The sequence below is a fragment of the Schistocerca cancellata genome, chromosome 3 (genome assembly GCF_023864275.1).
Source record: "Schistocerca cancellata isolate TAMUIC-IGC-003103 chromosome 3, iqSchCanc2.1, whole genome shotgun sequence".
Lineage (NCBI taxonomy): Eukaryota > Metazoa > Arthropoda > Insecta > Orthoptera > Acrididae > Schistocerca > Schistocerca cancellata.
Genome location: NC_064628.1, coordinates 280956248 through 280975594, shown reverse-complemented (window position 1 = coordinate 280975594; position 19347 = coordinate 280956248). Strand labels below are relative to the sequence as shown.

General features: G+C 42.5%; 1 protein-coding gene across 1 annotated transcript in view; it reads left to right on the top strand.

Annotated features, from left to right (window-relative positions):
• LOC126174944 (lysyl oxidase homolog 3) overlaps positions 1-19347 on the top strand; it is a 135998-nt gene that overhangs the window by 1449 nt on the left and 115202 nt on the right. The gene's annotated exons all lie outside the window — the stretch shown is intronic.

The following is a 19347-nucleotide window of genomic DNA, read 5'->3' as shown; positions in this document are numbered from 1 at the left end:
TAAAGTTGATTCCGTATTTCTAGATATCCGGAAAGCTTTTGACACCGTTCCTCACAAGCGACTTCTAATCAAGTTGCGGGCCTATGTTATATCTACATCTACATCTACATTTATACTCCGCAAGCCACCCAACGGTGTGTGGCGGAGGCACTTTACGTGCCACTGTCATTACCTCCCTTTTCTGTTCCAGTCGCGTATGGTTCGCGCGAAGAACGACTGTCTGAAAGCCTCCGTGCGCTCTCGAATCTCTCTAATTTTACATTCGTGATCTCCTCGGGAGGTATAAGTAGGGGGAAGCAATATATTCGATACCTCATCCAGAAACGCACCCTCTCGAAACCTGGCAAGGAAGCTACACCGCGATGCAGAGCGCCTCTCTTGCAGAGTCTGCCACTTGAGTTTGCTAAACATCTCCGTAACGCTATCACGGTTACCAAATAACCCTGTGACGAAACGCGCCGCTCTTCTTTGGATCTTCTCTATCTCCTCCGTCAACCCGATCTGGTACCGATCCCACACTGATGAGCAATACTCAAGTACAGGTCGAACGAGTGTTTTGTAAGCCACCTCCTTTGTTGATGGACTACATTTTCCCAGTTGTGCGACTGGATTCGTGATTTCCTATCAGGAAGGTCGCAGTTCGTGGTAATAGACGGCAAATCATCGAGTAAAACTGAAGTGATATCAGGTGTTCCCCAGGGAAGCGTCCTGGGACCTCTGCTGTTCCTGATCTATATAAATAACCTGGGTGATCCACATGAGTTCCAAAAGAAATCCGTTGGAATTCGATTACTCGATAAATAGTACAATTCTGAAGGCTGTCAATTCAACTATGTACCTGAGTGTTAAAATTACGAACAACTTCAGTTGGAAAGACCACATAGATAATATTGTGGGGAAGGTGGGCCAAAAGTTGCGTTTCATTGGCAGGACACTTAGAAGATGCAACAAGTCCACTAAAGAGACAGCTTACACTACACTCGTTCGTCCTCTGTTAGAATATTGTTGCGCGGTGTGGGATCCTTACCAGGTGGGATTGACGGAGGACATCGAAAGGGTGCAAAAAAGGGCAGCTCGTTTTGTATTATCACATAAAAGGGGAGAGAGTGTGGTAGATATGATACGCGAGTTGGGATGCAAGTCATTAAAGCAAAGACGTTTTTCGTCGCGGCGAGATCTATTTACGAAATTTCAGTCACCAACTTTCTCTTCCGAATGCGAAAATATTTTGTTGATCCCAACCTACATAGGTAGGAATGATCATCAAAATAAAATAAGAGAAATCAGAGCTCGAACAGAAAGGTTTATGTGTTCGTTTTTCCCGCGCGCTGTTCGGGAGTGGAATGGTAGAGAGATAGTATGATTGTGGTTCGATGAACCCTCTGCCAAGCACTTAAATGTGAATTGCAGAGTAATCTTGTAGATGTAGATGTAAGGTACGATCGCAGAGAGTGTATTAAAAGATATGCAATCGGTCCAAAGACTTTTTGACTAATAGAATCTATTATGTCCAACAGAAACAGAAAAAACAGTGTGTTTGCCGCAAGGCACTGTAATAGGACCAAGGGTTTATCCAGTGAATGGCAGAGAGTGCACCTGACCCTAATCTTCGCAAACCAAATTCGTATCGTGTTGTCCCAGACAGATGTATCCGTTCAATAGGAGAGCTTCTTCGAAGTCTGGAAGGTAGGAAATGAGGAACTGGAGAAAGTAAAGCTGTGAGAATGAATCGTCAGTCGTGGTTGGGTAGCTCCGGCGACAGAGCACCTGCTGGCGCAGTGGTTAGACACTGGACTCGCATTCGGGAGGACGACGGATCAATCCCGCGTCCGTTTATCCTGATTTAGGTTTTCCGTGATTTCCCTAAATCGCTTCAGGCAAATGCCGGGATGTTTCCTTTCAAAGGGCACGGCCGACTTCCGGACCGTCCTTCCCTAATCCGATGAGACCGATAACCTCGCTGTCTGGTCTCCTTCCCCAAACAATCCAACCCAACAGAGCACCTGCCCATGGAAGGAAATATTCCTAGTCCCAGCTTCGGTCCGGCAGACAGTTTTAATCTCCCAGGAAGTTTCATATCAGCACACACTTCACTGCAGAGTGAAAATTTCCTTTCAATTCAGCATCAGTTTTAAGAACGCCAAAACGTGTAATAAATACTGATTAGTATCAATGCATCCAGGACCATTAGTTGAGCAATCCCAAAATTATTTCGTCATTCAGAATGAAAGTACGGTAGCCGCCCCCCCCCCACTCTTGAGTAGTACAACAAATGCTCTCAGCATATACAAATAATTTATCACGTAGCATCAGCCACACTATCAGAGTGTTCGCCGACAGCACTTTCATCTACATGATTTTTTTTTTTTTTTTTTTTGCTGGATTGTATGGAAATGTACAAAGAACTAGACAAAATTTTTGCTCGGTTTAATGAAAAGAAACTCTCTTAAATATGGGCAAATGGAATATTATGCACATACCAAAGAGAAATGACCCGATACCACTCAGTTGCAAGATCGGGGGTAAAGGTTTCGAACCTGTCTCATTGTTTTAATATTTAGTGTAATTTTAAAAAGAGATAAAAAGTTTCTGCGTCTACATAAATACTCTCCAAATCACAGTGAAGTGCATGGCACTTTTGGAAACGTTCGCTAGCTGTGCTCTTTAGAGTTTTCTGTGCGTTGAAGTCTTTTAGTAATTTTCGTGCTCTGGTTTTCAGCTGACATTGATTATTGTTTCTAGTGAAATATTTCAGTAAAATTTTCATCCACTGTTTTAACTTCATTGAGTGTTCCAGTCGCCGCTTGAATTTTTGGTTTTAGCTAATTATTTTGTGAAGTTTTGTTGGTATTGGTACTAGCTGTAGTTTAGTAGTATTAATAAAAGTAGTTGCTTTCTTAGTAGCGAGAGAAATTCGAGACCGCTATTGTTAGTTCTATATATAGTTGTACTGGTGTAACTGAACTTAGGTAACGTAGACGTATAGTTCTGTTTCAGTAACTGTAAAATTTCACCATGAGCGAGAAATGTGGGCTCTGTCGTAGGTTTGTAAGTATTTTCATTGGGGGTGAATGCAGTGGGGAAGCCAGTAGGCGTTGTGGCGAGATCCTCTCCTGGGAATGCAGAATCTTTATACAAATAAGTTGATAGAGGAGCAGGGACGTAAGATCTGTGCCCTACGGGTACACTTAAACACCCAAAGGAGTAACTAGATAGGTTGAGGAGGATGAAGGGCGCTGGGGAATGGTAACTGGCATTTGGCAAGAAGGCAGCCAGGAGGAGGAGGTATTCAGACAGTTATACTTTGCGTACATACAACAGATTTGACTAACTGTCAGAGTTGAGTGGAGAGAAGACTCTTGTAGCTGTAGGTGTAGAAAACCTGCAGCAGTCCGCAGCAGTTAGTGGGCCTAGGTCAGTTGCAAAGTCTAACAGAAAGAAGAAGGTTCTGCTGCTAGGTAGTCCGCACGATAGAGGTGTGGGCCAGCAGTTGCCGGAAGCGTTGGGGAGTGTGTACCAGGTAACCAGCATTGTGAAGCCTAGTGCACGGTTGGCTCAGGTGACTGACAGCCTAGGAGAGTTATGTAGGAATTTTACGAAGGAGGGTCAGGTAGTGATAGAGGGTGGAGCAGGGAGTAGTCTTGACGGGGACAGAGAATATGATGTATGTGGTGACCTGGTAAAGATAGTTACTCAAACTGGTGGCACTAATGTGCATTTTGAACAACTATTTCAGTGTCATGATCGGTCTCATCTTAAAGCGGCTGTTAGGCGCGTTAACATAGTGCTGGAGAAGGTGCTGATGGCAGAGGGCATGGGTCACATTGCAGTGGTGCCAGTTGAGTCTGTCAGTAGATTTGGTTTCACCTTAATAGGTATGGGAAGAGGAGGCTGGCAAAGCTTATAGGTGACAGTCTAGTGGGTGGTGGTAGGATCACTCATGGAAAAATTCCTGTAGTAGTTGGTGACAGATTTGCACCTTTTTTAGATAGAAGTCAGCTGACAGGTATACCTGCTAAAATGAAGCCCCTCTAACTGAGGGTTCACCTGCAGAGGACGTCATGTTTCCAAGTAGAGAAGGAATTAGCATATTTCATCAAAATATAAGAGGTATTAGAGATAAAGTTAGTGAACTGCTTATAGATGTTCACTCTGAAATTATTGGTATATTCGAGCACGAATTAAATAATTTGGCAATTCAGAGGCTTCCTTTACCTGAGTACAGATTAGCTTGCTGTTTTTCAAGGACTTCCTTGCGGGGTGGGGGAGTGGCCATGTACGTAAAAAACAGTATTTCATTTGAGTCCATAGACGTATCACGGCACTGCACTGAACAGATATTAGAATGTTGTGCAGGGGCATTTGAATTGTGAAACTAAACTTCTAATTGTTGTTGTTTATAGGTCCCCTAACTCTGACTTTAGAGCATTACTGCTCAAGCTAGAGAGGGTTCTTAATTCACTGTATAGGAAGTACCAGAAATTAGTTATATGTGGTGACTTCAATATTAATATTGTATATGGTGGTGCAGGAAAAAGGATGTTGGTAGGTCTCCTAAATTCATATAATCTGATGCAGATTGTGCTTTTTCCAACTAGGGCGCAGGGGAACAGTAGCACAGCCATAGACAATATTTTTATTCATTCTTAATTACTAGATGGACATTCTGTTAGTAAAAGGATGAATGGCCTTTCAGACCATGACGCACAAATTTTAACACTAAAAGGCTTCTGTGCTCAAACAAATGTCACATATAATTACAAACTATGTAGGGAAAGTTAATCCAACAGCACTAGAGAGTTTTTAAAACTTCGTCCTTGGAACAAGAGTGGCAGGATGTTTACAGTGCTAATAACAGAGATGACAAATATAGCACACAAGTATAACATATTTCTCATGCTCTTTGAGAGTTGATTTCCATTAGAACGTTCTAAACGGGGTACTAGCAGTAAAAGGAAGCCTGGGTGACTGACTAGTGCGATAAGGATATCATGTAGAACAAAGCGGAAATTATATCAAAATGTTAGTAGTCACAATCAAGCTACAGTAGCCCATTACAAACAGTACTCTAAAGTGCCTAAAAGTGCCATTAGGAAGGCAAAGATTATGTGGTACGCAAATAGAATAGCTCTTTCACAGGATAAAATTAAAACCATATGATCAGCTGTGAAGCAAGTCTCTGGTCAGCAGCACAAGGTCGACGATATAAAGTCAGCTCGTAGTAAAAATATTTTTGTTAGTAATAAATCATATATATGCACAATATTTAACAATCACTTGCTTAGCATTTCTGGTGAATTAAATAAAAATTTAGTTTCAACAGAGAGTCATGTAACTCTCTTGGCAAATGTCGTTCCGAGATTGATGTCTGAAATACTCCTCTGTGATACAGACAAGGGGGAGACTGAGTCAATAATTAAATCATTGAAGACTAAGGACTATCATGAATATGATGGAGTGTCTAGCAGAATATTAAAGTACTGTGCTGCACATGTTAGCCCTGTATTTAGTCATATTTGTAATTTTTCCTTTATGAATGGTCAGTTTCCTGAACTATTAAAGTACTCAATAGTAAAGCCGCTTTACAAAAAGGGAGAAAGGGATAATGTAGACAATTTAAGACCTATCTCCATGCCATCAATGTTTGCTAAAGTTATTGAAAAGGCTGTGTATGTAAGAATAATTGATCATTCTATACCACACGATTTGCATTCAAATGTATAGTTCGACTTTAGAAGTCTTTTAACAGCTGAAAATGCTTTATTGTCTTTTCTCTGTGAGGTATTGGATGGGTTAAACAAAAGGTTTCGAACGCTAGTTATAGTTTTTGATTTAACTAAGGCTTTTGATTGTGTTGATCACAAAATATTGCTCCATAAGTTGGACCATTACAGTACGCAGGGACTAGCTTACAATTGATTCATCTTTTGCTTGCAACAAATAGCAAAATGTCATCATTCACAGTTTTGAGAATGGCTGTGATACCGGCTCGGAGTGGAGACAGTCAAATGTGGGGTGCCCCAGGGATAAGTGATGGGGCCACTCCTGTTCCTTATTTATGTAAATGATATGCCTTCTAGTATTACAGGTAATTCTAAAATATTTCTATTTGCTGTTGACACTAGCTTGATAGTAAAGGATGTTGTGTGCAACATTGGCTCGGTTTCAAATAGTGCAGCACATAACGTAAGTTCATGGCTTGTAGAAAATTAACTAACGCTAAGTCGAAGTAAGACTCAGTTTTTACAGTTTCTAACACACAATTCAACAAAACCCGATGTTTTAATTTCACAGAATGGTTATATGACTAGTTATACTGAACAGTTCAAATGTCTGGGTGTTCAGGTAGATAGAAAACTGTCATGGAAACCCCTTGTTCAGGATTTTGTTCAAAGACTTAATGCTGCTATTTTTACTATTCGAACGGTATTTTACTATTTGACATGAAAATTAGTCTTCTTTGCTTATAGTCATTCGCTTATGTATTATGGTATTATATTTTGGGGTAACTCTTCCCATTCTAAAAGGATATTTTTGGCTCAGAAACGGGCGGTTCGGGCAATAAGTGGTGTAAGTTCAGGAACCTCCTGTCGACCCCTGTTCATGAGTCTGGGTATTTTGGCATTGGCCTCTCAACATATATATTCTTTGCTGTCATTCTTGTTTACAACATTAGCTTATTCCCAATAATAAGCAGATTTCACTCAGTTAATACCGAGCAGAAATCAAACCTGCATTTTGGATCGGACTTCATTAACACTTGTGCAGAAAGGTGTGTAATATACTGCTACATCCATTTTCAATAAGCTGCCACAAGAATTCAAAACTCTTAGCAGGAATCCAAGTGCTTTCAAATCGGGTAACTCCTTCTGTTCTGCCGAGGAGTTCCTTGAAAAATTAAGCTGATTCTTGTTGCATTGTTGATTGCGTTTACTTAAACTTATAGCTTGATATTTTCCGGTTCATTTTTATCTGTTATTACTTTTATGTTGCAATTTCATGTACTGACACGATTCCATGACCTTAGAGATTTGCTCCTCAATTTTATCCTACGGAACTTGAGGTGTATATAAATAAATAAAATAACGGCGTACTTAGCATAGCATCACATGTGGTGCTTTCTTTTCTTTCCAGTTGCGTGTGGGGCAAAGAATGACTACTGCCCAGATGCCTCTTTCGTGCTGTAATAGTCTAACCCTGTCTTCACGGTCCCTGTGGGAGCGGTATATACAGCACTGATGAATAGCTCTGGAGTCTTCACTTAATGCTGGTTCCTGATTTTTTTTGCGTGGGCTTTAGAGGGATAACTAGCATCTACATTCAGTGGTCTGCCAAGTCATCTGTTTTGACATTTCCGTGACTCGCTCTCGTGAATCAGACAAACCAGTATGAACTAGAGCCGACCTTCTATATATGCCTTGAATACGCTCTGTTGGTCCTATTTAGTGAGAATTATCCACAAATGATCAATAATTCTCCTTTGTAGACTGACTGCATTTTTCCAATATACTGCCAATGAACCAAAATCTGCCGTTTGCTTCACCTACGACCGAGCATTTGTGATGATTCTGTTCCATATTCATACAAGCTGTTACACAGATATATTTTTATGAGTTGAATGATTCCGACTGCAGCTCATTGATGTTATATTCATAGAACAGTAACTGTCCGCGTTTTGTGAAGCGTACGGTTGAACACTTACCAGTATTTAAGCAAGTGCCAAATTTTGCACCACTTTGAAATCTTATCAATACATGATTCGAAATTTGTATAGGTTTTGTCAGACAGTATTTCATTGAAGGTAATGGCATCATCTGCAAAATGTCTGAGGTTGGTATTAATTTTGTCTGTTAGGTTATTAATGCATAAGAATAACAATAGTCCCTAGAGTATACTTTAAGCTATAATATTCCTGAAGGATAGATACCTCTCCCAAGGAATCGGACCGAGGAAGGTGATACACTGACTGGATTCGCATTAGGGAGGGAGGTGGTTCAAATACCCGTCCGGTGGTCACGTAATTAACTCTCCTCCCTCCCTCCACCCTTGCCCTCACCGTTCTCTCGTTCTCTCCAACCAATCCATTTCATCGACGGATAATATTTATCTAAATAAAACGAACGCCTGTTGCTTCCGCGTGCTCTCTAATTTTTACAATAGTCGTATTTACTTTATGAGTGAATAGTGTGGAGTAACAAGTTCGCAGAAATTTCTGTGTGGAATGATGCCTGTACTTTTAAACTCATCTTTTCACAATACGCTTGACGCCGTTGTATATGCCTCCTATTTTATTAGGAATAGGACAACATTTTCGCATCTACAAATCATAAATCGCGCGGTCATCTTAACATTATGTGTTTCATTACACCCTTCAGTGTCCTAAAGATGTCTTTAATACTGAACGACGTATAGTAGTTATTAAAATATTTCCTTGTTGCCTTGAAGATCGTTAAAACAGCAGTGTACATTTTCATTTCTGCTAGTTAGTCGTGTTTCATCTCCGAATTTTCAAACGACCTTCTCATTAGACATTCTTTCCCAGTTCTGGCGTATCTGTCAGTTTCTATTGAAGAAGAGTCGCTCACAGCTCGCAGAGAATGGTCGCAGTTCGTTCGCAAATGCAATCGTCCTACTCAACAGCATCCTAAATGTCGCAAATAAGATTGTACGCGGGAACAACGCCACCCAACTACGGAACTTCATATGCGTACAGTGTTCAACGACACCAGCGTGACACTGTTCAAAAACGACAGAACGGTGCACTAATTTTCCGGACCTACAAGTGTTGATTAAGACTTTTTCAGGAAAATCAAGAGTTCTAAATCATCTGCCAGTATTTCCTCTCATAGAAGATGCCAGAAGTACCGGTGATCCTGTTTAGGCCCTCATAATCGTTCCCTGTAGGCGCCACTACCAACCCGAACAACACCTGGTTGGTATGAAGGAATTACAACGTCCTGTAGTCTGCCATTAGCATGTACCGTGAGGTAGTCTGCGTCCTCATCTCAGGTTGCCGCGGTTGTCGCGTTCCATGGTTTCTGAAACCAATGGCAGCAACTACATACCCGTGTTAATGTTTGGTAATATACGGTATTCATGTATGACGATTTCTTTCACCCAAAACAGAGAAATGGTTGTGAATGTTAGGATGGTCCACCTGTTAACCAGCACTGAACTGCAAAGTGACATCATGCTCTGTGATCCGTCTATCCGCTGTTGCATGCCACGGCTTGCTGCCTTTCCTGGCCACTGGGTAGCGTCTGCTCGGCCTCGAATCTCACTGATCGAAGTGCAGTTGTCTTCAGTGATGAGTACCGGTTCGAACTGAGCCCCGATGAGCAGTGAAGACGCCGTGGACAGCAGGGGGGTACCAAGCTGACTGACGACCGCCATACAGCCCGACAACCAGGAGTGATGGTCTGGGATCCCACTTCTTTTCATAGCAGGACCCCTTTGGTTGTCATCCGCGACACGCTAACAGAACAGTGGTACGTCGAATATATTCTACGCCTCGTTTTGTTGCCCTTCATGGCAAGCCATCCTGGGCTTATATTTCATCAAGATAACCCCGTCCGCACATGAGAGTATCCACTTCTCTTCGTGCTTGCCAAACCCTACCTTGACCAGCAAGATCGCCGAATGCCTCCTCAATGAAGAACGTTTGGAGCATTATAGGCAGGACGCTCGAACTATCTCGGGATTTTGACGATCTAACTCGCCAGTTGGACAGAATTTGGCACGCCATCCCCCAGGACATTTAGAAACTCTGTTAATCAATGCCAAGCCGAATAACTGTTTGCGTAAGGCCAGAGGTGGACCAACGTGTTATTGACTTGCGCAATTAATGAAGCTCTTTCTCTTGAATAAATCATCGATTTTTTTCTGAAATTATAATCATTTGTTTATCTGTACATGTACATCGCATCTACCGATTTCCGTCCCATTCGGATAATTCTTTTATGCTGAGTCGCTTTTTTTCTTAGAGTGCACGTTCAGTTCCTTAAAAAACATGACGAAGGCTTCCAAAGAGAACTAATTACTTATCAGAGTGGCTAACTTACCAAGAGCCAGCAACAAAAAAAATAGTTACTGACAGCCATTCTTTTCTCCAACCGTTGATGATCACGTAGTACTGTTCTAGTTAGTGTCGTGACAGGCGTGCTAACACCGCTGCCCAGTGTGGTGACACTATGGTTAAGGCAGTTCGCATTCGTGAGGAGAGCGGTCAAGATCCTCATGACAATAATATGATTTTAGTGTTCACAGTTTTTAAGAGATAATTAAAGCGAATTCTTGTATCTTTCTTGTAAACCTGCAGACTTTTTTTTAAGACGACCGCTGAATTGTATCTCATTCACGTACAGGCAGTGCTCTATGCTATGGATACTCTGTTTCTCAATTTCACTCCATTTGGAACGGGGAAGGCTCATCGATTGTACTTATTTCAGTTTATGATAGAAGGTACAGCAGTCAGTCGCAGATGTACAGCAGATTTCGGTCACTGAATGACTATCATCAGTGCAGCATATAAAGTTAACACATTTCAGTCGTTACTTGGCTTAGACCCTCTTGGACTATAAATGTCAAGAGTTCGAATTGTGGCAGGCCGGAGTGGCCATGCGGTTCTAGGCGCTACAGTCTGGAGCCGAGCTGCCGCTACGGTCGCAGGTTCGAATCCTGCCTCGGGCATGGATGTGTGTGATGTCCTTAGGTTAGTTAGGTTTAATTAGTTCTAAGTTCTAGGCGACTGATGACCTCAGAAGTTAAGTCGCATAGTGCTCAGAGCCATTTGAAGTTCGAATTGTACTCAACAATTCAAACTGCAATTGCAGTTCGAACTCTTGACGTATACATTTCAAGAGGGACTATGCCAAATAACGACTGAAGTGTTTTAACTTTATCTGTTGCACTGAAGATGGTCACTCAGTGGCAGAAATCTAGATTTGCTACAATAAACACAAGTTGCAACTGATTGCCATATCTTCTTCCACCAATTGGCTCCATGTTTCTACAAAATCATTTGAAAAGGCTTTTTCCCGTTCTCTAGTAAGCATACCATGTAACTGAGTGATAGAGACATCGCTCTTTAACATATATGGCGGCATAAATATAAGAACTTTGTTTAGCTTTCTGTGAGCCAGACATTAAGTTATTAGAAGTGAGAACAATTGCGAACAGAATGTAAGTTTTTAAATAAGTATCGTTCTCAAAACGTAGGCGTCTAGATACCCATGCTCAGGAGCTAGGTACACACTATTTGTAGCTCTTTTCTCCCAATAAAGAATCGTTAGTGTGATTCGGTGGCTCACTGCCTTACTATGGATCCAAATCATTGGGGTTCGATACACGGTCAGTCCAACAATCTTTGTCTGTCACTTATCAATTCTTTCATCTTGTGTAATGTCTGTTAACGTGATAAAGGCTGAGTGGCACCGTGCTTCAGAGTTCATCCGGAAAGTCATTTCGGAAGTCGAAGAAAGGCAGTAGGAGCTGCAATAGGGCCGTGTCGTATAAAGCACTGTGGTTTTCCAACCACCCTTCGGGTTGATGACAGCTTTGCTTTTAGGAATCATTATGATGAGATTATGTGGAGTAGAATCATAAGGAAGTAGATTATCAGTACTAAAATCCATGTCCAAATCTGCAAAATATATTGGATTTAATTTACTGTTAAGCTGTCGATTGTATTTTACCGTCCACTGGAATAATATGCCGCACACACTGTCTTGCTCCTCCTGCTTAATCATCCAGTTGATGTGCATGTTTGATCTGATTATGTATTTTTCTGATAAACAGTCTAAGAACCGGCGGTAGACAGATTTATGCGAGGACTCGAGTTTTGGCATTTATCAAGCAAAATCTGGTGTCACCACGAAACTATGCTGAACTTGTTTGTTTACAATTATCACCGTGCTGTGGCCTGCCAGAGTGGAATATTACGAGTCCACATTCAAGGACAGTTATCGGTCTCTCCACGAAACAGTGCCGAAAGGTCAAGTTAGTGTCCTAGATAATGAACATCTTGCCCTACTTGCTTAATCTTTCTACGCTCTGTGACGGTTTTCAACAAGTCAAGGATACACAAAGTTGTCACATCACTAAGGCCGCGTTCTGAATGATACGTCCATACAGCGTAGCTCATCAATAATGTCATGTGCGAAGCGCCGACTAAATAAGTACATAAAGTAAGTGGCAGGCTATCCTCACGTACTTGTATTTCGCGCTCTGGTGTCGTTGACGAAGAATGAAATTTCTCAGACTGAAAACTGGAATTATAGGTTTTTGGGTCAAGGACAGCAAAATTTCTGCAACAGTGAACTTCATTAAGACTTCTTGTGCCTTTATGTTGAAAATGTGTAGTGAATGGACAAACGGTATTACCTTGGAAATAGCAGAATCCCGTGTGTCAGTGAGGTCCAGAGTGAGCGTAAAATATGAATGCCCAGGAAGTCTGCACGACATGCTACTGTGAAATACGTCCCAATCTAAATTAGCAAGTAATGACACTGGTACCTATCACCTACATCAATCCAGCGCATATACCACTGTGTATGAGTCTCCGTAGCGTCATAAATTATGATTTCGGCACCCCATACCAAGGATAGTTAACTGACTGGCTACATGCAGCCTCCCCAGGCAAGTCACAATCCCTGTATTATAAAACTTCGACATGTCTGCTGACAAACAATCGATAAGTAACACTCCAATCGTTGCTGGGAGAGTAAGATACAGTGGGAACAGCTGAGGAATGTTCTCGTAAAACTCCAAGCAACAATTAAATCATGTAGAACGCAGCGTTGGCCGATCCAGCTGTAAATCCATCACGTTCGCTACACATGATAACTGTCTTTTTGGAGAGGATAGGATCTTTGAATACTGAAATGGCTACAAGTATCCACACATGGCTGGAACAGCTTGACGAGCACTTCAGAGTGATTTCCTAGCCCCTAAATTTCTCGTTTCTTCACCTACACTGTCAGAAATGGAGAATACAAGTATTTCACTACGCTAGTCTGATATTTATCAAACTTTGTAGACATGTTCATCACATACCGGGTATTAAATTATTAAACTTTCATTCCATTCAGAACTAATCTCCATCATCGACAGCGGCGTAAAGCATGACCACCAAAGACACAAATACACTTCTGTGGCATGAAAGCAGACAGCCACTGAAATGCATCTTGAGGAATTTCTTGCCACGCTGAAACATGTACTATGTCAGTTCACGAAGACTACTGGTTGGAGGCTGATATGAGAGTCTAAGTCTTCCCATCTCATCGCAGACAAACTCTGTGGGTGGCAAATTTGGGCATCGGCAGGCCAGTCAAGGATCTGTATATTCCTTAAGGCGTCTGTGGTGTAAACGTGAGTGTAGGGTTTTATATTGCTATTTGGTATCCCGGTCATGAAGGATATGACAACAGGGTTTAGTATGCTTGCTGCATACTGGTGGGCACTTAGCCTTCCTTCAACAACTACCAAATCAATCCTTTTATCACCTCCGACAGCTATCCATATCATGATTCCAGGAGTTGGTAAGGTATGTGACTCAAAAATCGTTGTTTCCAGTGATCTGTCACCAGGTTGTCTATTGACACTTTGGTTTCAATCTGACCACCACAAACAGAATCGTGACTCTGTGAACACCACAGAATGCCATTCAATGCCCCAGAAAACTCTGGCTCTAGTGGTATGGTGTCAGCACTAAACGATGAGTGGCAACCTGAGGTCTCGACCCAGTTTCCAGCAGTCTGTTTCCGACTGCCTGTGGTGGTGGTGCCTGTAATTCCTAGGCGGATAACAGCTATTGTCATTAGTCTATTTGTCACAGTCGAACAATCCTGTGATCTTCTGGTAGTGCAGTCCATATGGAAGGGTGCACGCCTACTCTTTTTGCCACACGACTGCCTTGAGTTCATCTCACCAATACTCGTTCTGCACACTGCACTGCAGCCAGCTGCCAGTAAGATCGGCCGGTGGAATGCTCTCAAGTTCCTCATGTCTAAAATAATTCAACCTTCGTAACATTAACAAAGATTGCGACGAGCATCACGCGAAGCCCGACAGTCCAGAAAGTCTGGAGACTGGATTAATATAAAATAGTGGTTTTAACCCGTCAGGCGTTCTACATAATTCCTGCCCCCCCCCCTCCCCCCCCCCCACACAGTTGAGTACTCGTACAGAAGTTCGTACAACCACGCGAAACTGTCAGCAAAGTCCTTCTTTTGAATGTTGTTCCACTCGCGCCTCATGTTGGCTTGAATGTTGCCTGTGTCATCAAAGCCTTGACCCTTCAGGTGAATTTCTGGACTATGTCGCTTTGTGGTAGGTTCGTATTCGTAAGAGTAAGTCTTTGGCAGACAAGATGGTTCAAATGGCTCTGAGCACTATGGGACTTAACATCTGAGGTCATCAGTCCCCTAGAACTTAGAACTACTTGAACCTATCTAACCTAACCACATCACACACATCCATTCCCGAGGCAGGATTCGAGCCTGCGACCGTAGCGATCGCGCGCGGTTCCAAGATGGTTCATTCCAGAAAGAAATGTCCAAGTTTTCATTTCAGTCAGTTTAGGGCAGACGTCCACGTGTCGCTGTTTCTGTTCGGGTGTCGAAGTGTGTGGGAAAAATATTGCACACATTTTTCTCTTTTTCTTTTTTCTTGAGAACGCCTAGAACACTTGATTTAGAAGTGTTGTTCCACTGTGATTTTCGACACATCAGCGTTGAAACTCTACGGCCGCACGTCCACTACTCAACACGTCTGCTCGCAACTGGCTGTTCGAACGCATATCTGTTGTTTACAGCAGTTAGTTCAAGCTGCAACCGTAGTTACTGCGCTGGCGTCGCTCGTACGCCAGGAATGAAATCAGTCTCGGCACTTTTTGGACAGACGGTGCACGTCCTCTGGGCACACTGTATTGCACCTCCATCTAATCAGTTCTAGTAACGTTATACATACCCAGTAGACATATAATGTAATCATATCATTTTTCATTTGTAGGAATGGATTCTCTGTTCTGAAAATTTTTAAAATAAGTTCGCATAATGATGAAATTAAAAGGGTATGCTGTTTTGTGAAACTCAATATTCGTATGCATTGCCAAGTAAAAGCGGTCCGTACTCTCAAGAAAAAGTCTGTTGATCAAAAGAGGGGACGCTAAGGATGGGGGCATGTTTCTATAATTACATAACGTAAATTGGTGTACTTCTTCACAATACCTCTTTCACCATATGACATGGGTTTTTGCTCAACCATTTCGATTTCTAACCGAATCGTCGCTCACTTTGTGTGCACTGTCTACAGAACTTGGCTAGTTTATAGACTGGACCCTGGTGAAATTATTGACACAAAGATTTTGGCGCGAAACGGATAGACTCTCTTGTCCCTGTAAAGTTACACAGTGGAGATCATTTCTTGGCGCATTTATATTTCATAACTGAACTCAGTACTGCTTAGAAATTGACCTGCTAGAAAAGCTTTTGGGAAATATTCAGCAATAAGTACTGAGAGTGCACAGACTATAAATGAAAGCGGAAAGTGAGAGGGAATTAGATTAACTGATCTTCTAAAGGTGGATATTCATTACAATGAAATTCCACTACCGTAACGACACAGTGAATATATCCTGAACAACTATAGATTTTACATGGTCGCTCATACAGCTGCGAAAGACATTTCCTCACCTTACCAATCTGATGAACAGCAGAGTCCTATTGGGGAGTAAATAGGATACGACGCATGGAAATCGTTGATCAATGACTAATTCCTAATGGCACGTATCTATCAAATATACAGAGGAGAAATCAAATGTAAGGACTGCATGCTACGCCATTACAAGGAGAGTCTCCTGCTTACAACGCATCAGATACGACTGGCACCCGAATCCATTACTCCGATAAAATAAAAATAATCTGGTAAAACTCGACATGTAGACATATTACCAAACATAGAGAGGTTCATCCACTCCGTAACGTCAACACCATGGAATTGAAGAAAGTGATTAGGGACAAAAAACAGGGTCAGAGCCAAAACGTAAATTTACAGTAATTTCGATAAAATTTAGTAAGTGAAACTTTTAGCAGTTGTATAGGAGTTTGTTCTACGCAGTGAACTGAGCTCTTTCTAACAGTAAGAGTTACCAAACACAAGTCACCGATTAGCAAAGACGTGGTGGTCAGTATTATACAAAGAGCAGGTTTGTCGTAATGAATATGTGGTATTAAGAACACAGTAAATAATGCAAATCCGATTGGATGAATATGGAGAGATCACTGAGGGTGATTAAATGATAGAGAGATTAGTGAAATTTAGGTTATTGGAAATTGGCACACGGGTCTGTCACTCACGAATTCTAGGATCCGTTACATCTGATCTAATTAACTTATTAAAACTGCACACTGAAATTAACGAGTACCCCACAAACCGCACGCATCAACTAATGAGGCCTCGGGAACACTGTATTAAACCAAAGCGACCGTGCCGATGGCAGGTGGTCTCACTTTAAGGACAAAGCACAATCACCGTTTCACTCACTTCACGGAAATTTAACCGGAAGCAAAACACTATTTTCACCAAAATACCAATGATTGAATGTAAACACGTTCGTTGCTAAGGATCTTCCTGTAATCTAGCATACACAACGCAAACTGAACTTTCAACAGATCATGTTCCGAACGACAAACGTACGCACAAGACGACGACCCCCACAAGAATGTCTTAAAAAAGAAGCCTCCAGATGGCCGTTGCAGCCTCTCTTTTTACATGGACAGAGAAGATGTCGTTAAGCGAACCTAGCCAACAGGGCAGACCGAAAAAACGAGAAAAGTTCTGAATTAGCAGCATGCTATGTTGATAGATATCTATAGAATAGATCCAGGGAGATTGGTATTGCTAGACTCTGAGGGCAAGAACTTCTGTGCCCCCACCACCACGTTTAAAAACATTCACCCACGCCTGTTCCCTATACAGAAATTGTTCAGGGCTTGGCAACGGTAAGGTAAAGGCTGCTGATCTTAAAAGAAATACGACAGTAGCACTCTGTCGCATGTTTTTCCCAAGTACCGATAAATGCTCGACAGGAGAGCCAAGACAAACATTCTTAAGACACTAGTAAAGCTTGAAAAAGAAGGAATATGAAAGGGGGCAAAAGACATACCCCTATCAAAATTTTAAGAAATATATCCCACAGGCATGGTGAGACTGCAGTTAAGTAGCATTCGACAAAGGTGTTAGTATAACACTTTCTATTTTTGTCACTGTATTTGACAGTCTGTTCGCCCATTTTGTAGGCTACGTTAACCCTCCGACATGGATCCTTCAGGAGCTTCGAGAAAAAATGCAGATAGTATATTTAAAATCCATCTGTAGTATACACACTGAGGTGACAGAATTAATGTGCTAACGATATACACGTATACAGAGGAGGGTAGTGCCGCGTACGCCGGCCGCGGTGGTCTAGCGGTTCTACGCGCGCAGTCCGGAACCGCGCGGCTCCTACGGTCGCAGGTTCGAATCCTGCCTCGGGCATGGATGTGAGTGATGTCCTTAGGTTAGTTAGGTTTAAGTAGTTCTAAGTTCTAGGGGACTGATGACCACAGATGTTAAGTCCCATAGTGCTCAGAGCCATTTGAACCATTTAGTGCCGCGTACACAAGGCATAAAAGGAAAGTGCACTGCGGAGCCGTCATTACTACTCAAGTGATTCATGAGAAAACGTTTCCAGTACGCTTATGGCCGCACGACGGGAATTAACACTTATAACGCGGAATGGTAATTGGAGCTAGACGCATGGCACATTCCATTTCACAAAGCGTTAGGGAATTCAATATTCCACGCTCCAATGTGTCATTAGTGTGGTGAGAATACCAAATTTCAGGTATCACTTCTCACCACGGACAATGCAGAGGCCGACAGCCTTCACTTAACGACCAAGAGCAGCAGCGTTTGTGTAGAGTAGTCACTGATGACAGACAAGCAACAATTAATGAAACAACTGCAGAAATAAATGAGGGAGCTACGACGAACGTATCCGTTAAGACAGTACGGCGAAATTTAGCGTTAATGGGCTGTGACAGTAGACGATCTATGCGAGTGCCTTTGCTAACAGCACATTACTTGCAGCGCATCTCCTCGGCTCATGACCCCAGACGACTGGAAAACCGTGGCTTGGTCAGATGAGTCCGATTTCAGTTGGTAAGAGCTGATGGTAGGGTTCGAGTGTGGTGTAGACTTCACCGAGCCATGAACACAAGTCGTCAACAAGACACTGTGCAAGCTGGTGGTGGCTCCTAAATGGTTTGGGTTGTGTGAACGTGGAGCGGACTGGGTCTTTTGGTCCAAGTGAACCGATCATTGACTGGAAATGGTTACACTGGGCTACGTGGAGACCATCTGCAGCCATTAATGGACCTCATGTTCCCAAACGAAAATGGAATTTTTATGGAAGGCAATCCGCAATGACCTTGGACCGTAACTGTTCGCGACTGGAGTGAAAAACATTCTGGACCATTCAGGCGAATGATTTAGCCACCCAGATCGCTCGACATGAATCCTACCGAACATTTATGGAACGTAATCGAGAGGTCAGTTTACGCATAAAATACTGCCCCGGCAACACTTCTGCAATTATGGACGGCTGTGCCGCGCGGGATTAGCCGAGCGGTCTAGGGCGCTGCAGTCATAGACTGTGCGGCTGATCCCGGCGGAGGTTCGAGTCCTCCCTCGGGCATGGGTGTGTGTGTTTGCCTTAGGATAATTTAGGTTAAGTAGTGTGTAAGCTTAGGGACTGATGACCTTAGCAGTTAAGTCCCATAAGATTTCACACACATTTGAACTTCTTGAACATGGACGACTGTAGATGCAGCATGACTCAGTATTTTTGCGGGGGTCTTCCGACTTGCTGAGTCCATGACACGTCGAGTTGCTGCACTACCTCGGACAAATGGAGGTCCGACACGATATTAGGAGGTACCCCATGACTTTTGTCACTTCAGTGCGTTTCCTGATATACACTGTTGTAGCTATTTTTCCCCAATGAATTAAACTAAAAGCGAAATGTTTCTGGTTATAGGTACATTAACGTACATAGAACCACAACGAAATAATAACCAACAGCACTCCTCCTACACAACGCATGTCATACTGATTTTCGTCTGACGGAAGGCTAGTCAGGAGTACATATACGAGCTATCACACTGTGTTTCACCTAGTTTTAACATTCCCCCTAGCGGACCTGAGTGACAGCGGATTGGAGGCACTACAGTTAAACTCAATCAGGTGCCACCAGAGGCGCGACCGCCGCTCCAGTTCACTTGGTCTCGGCCGATAGCAGCTCTGTTT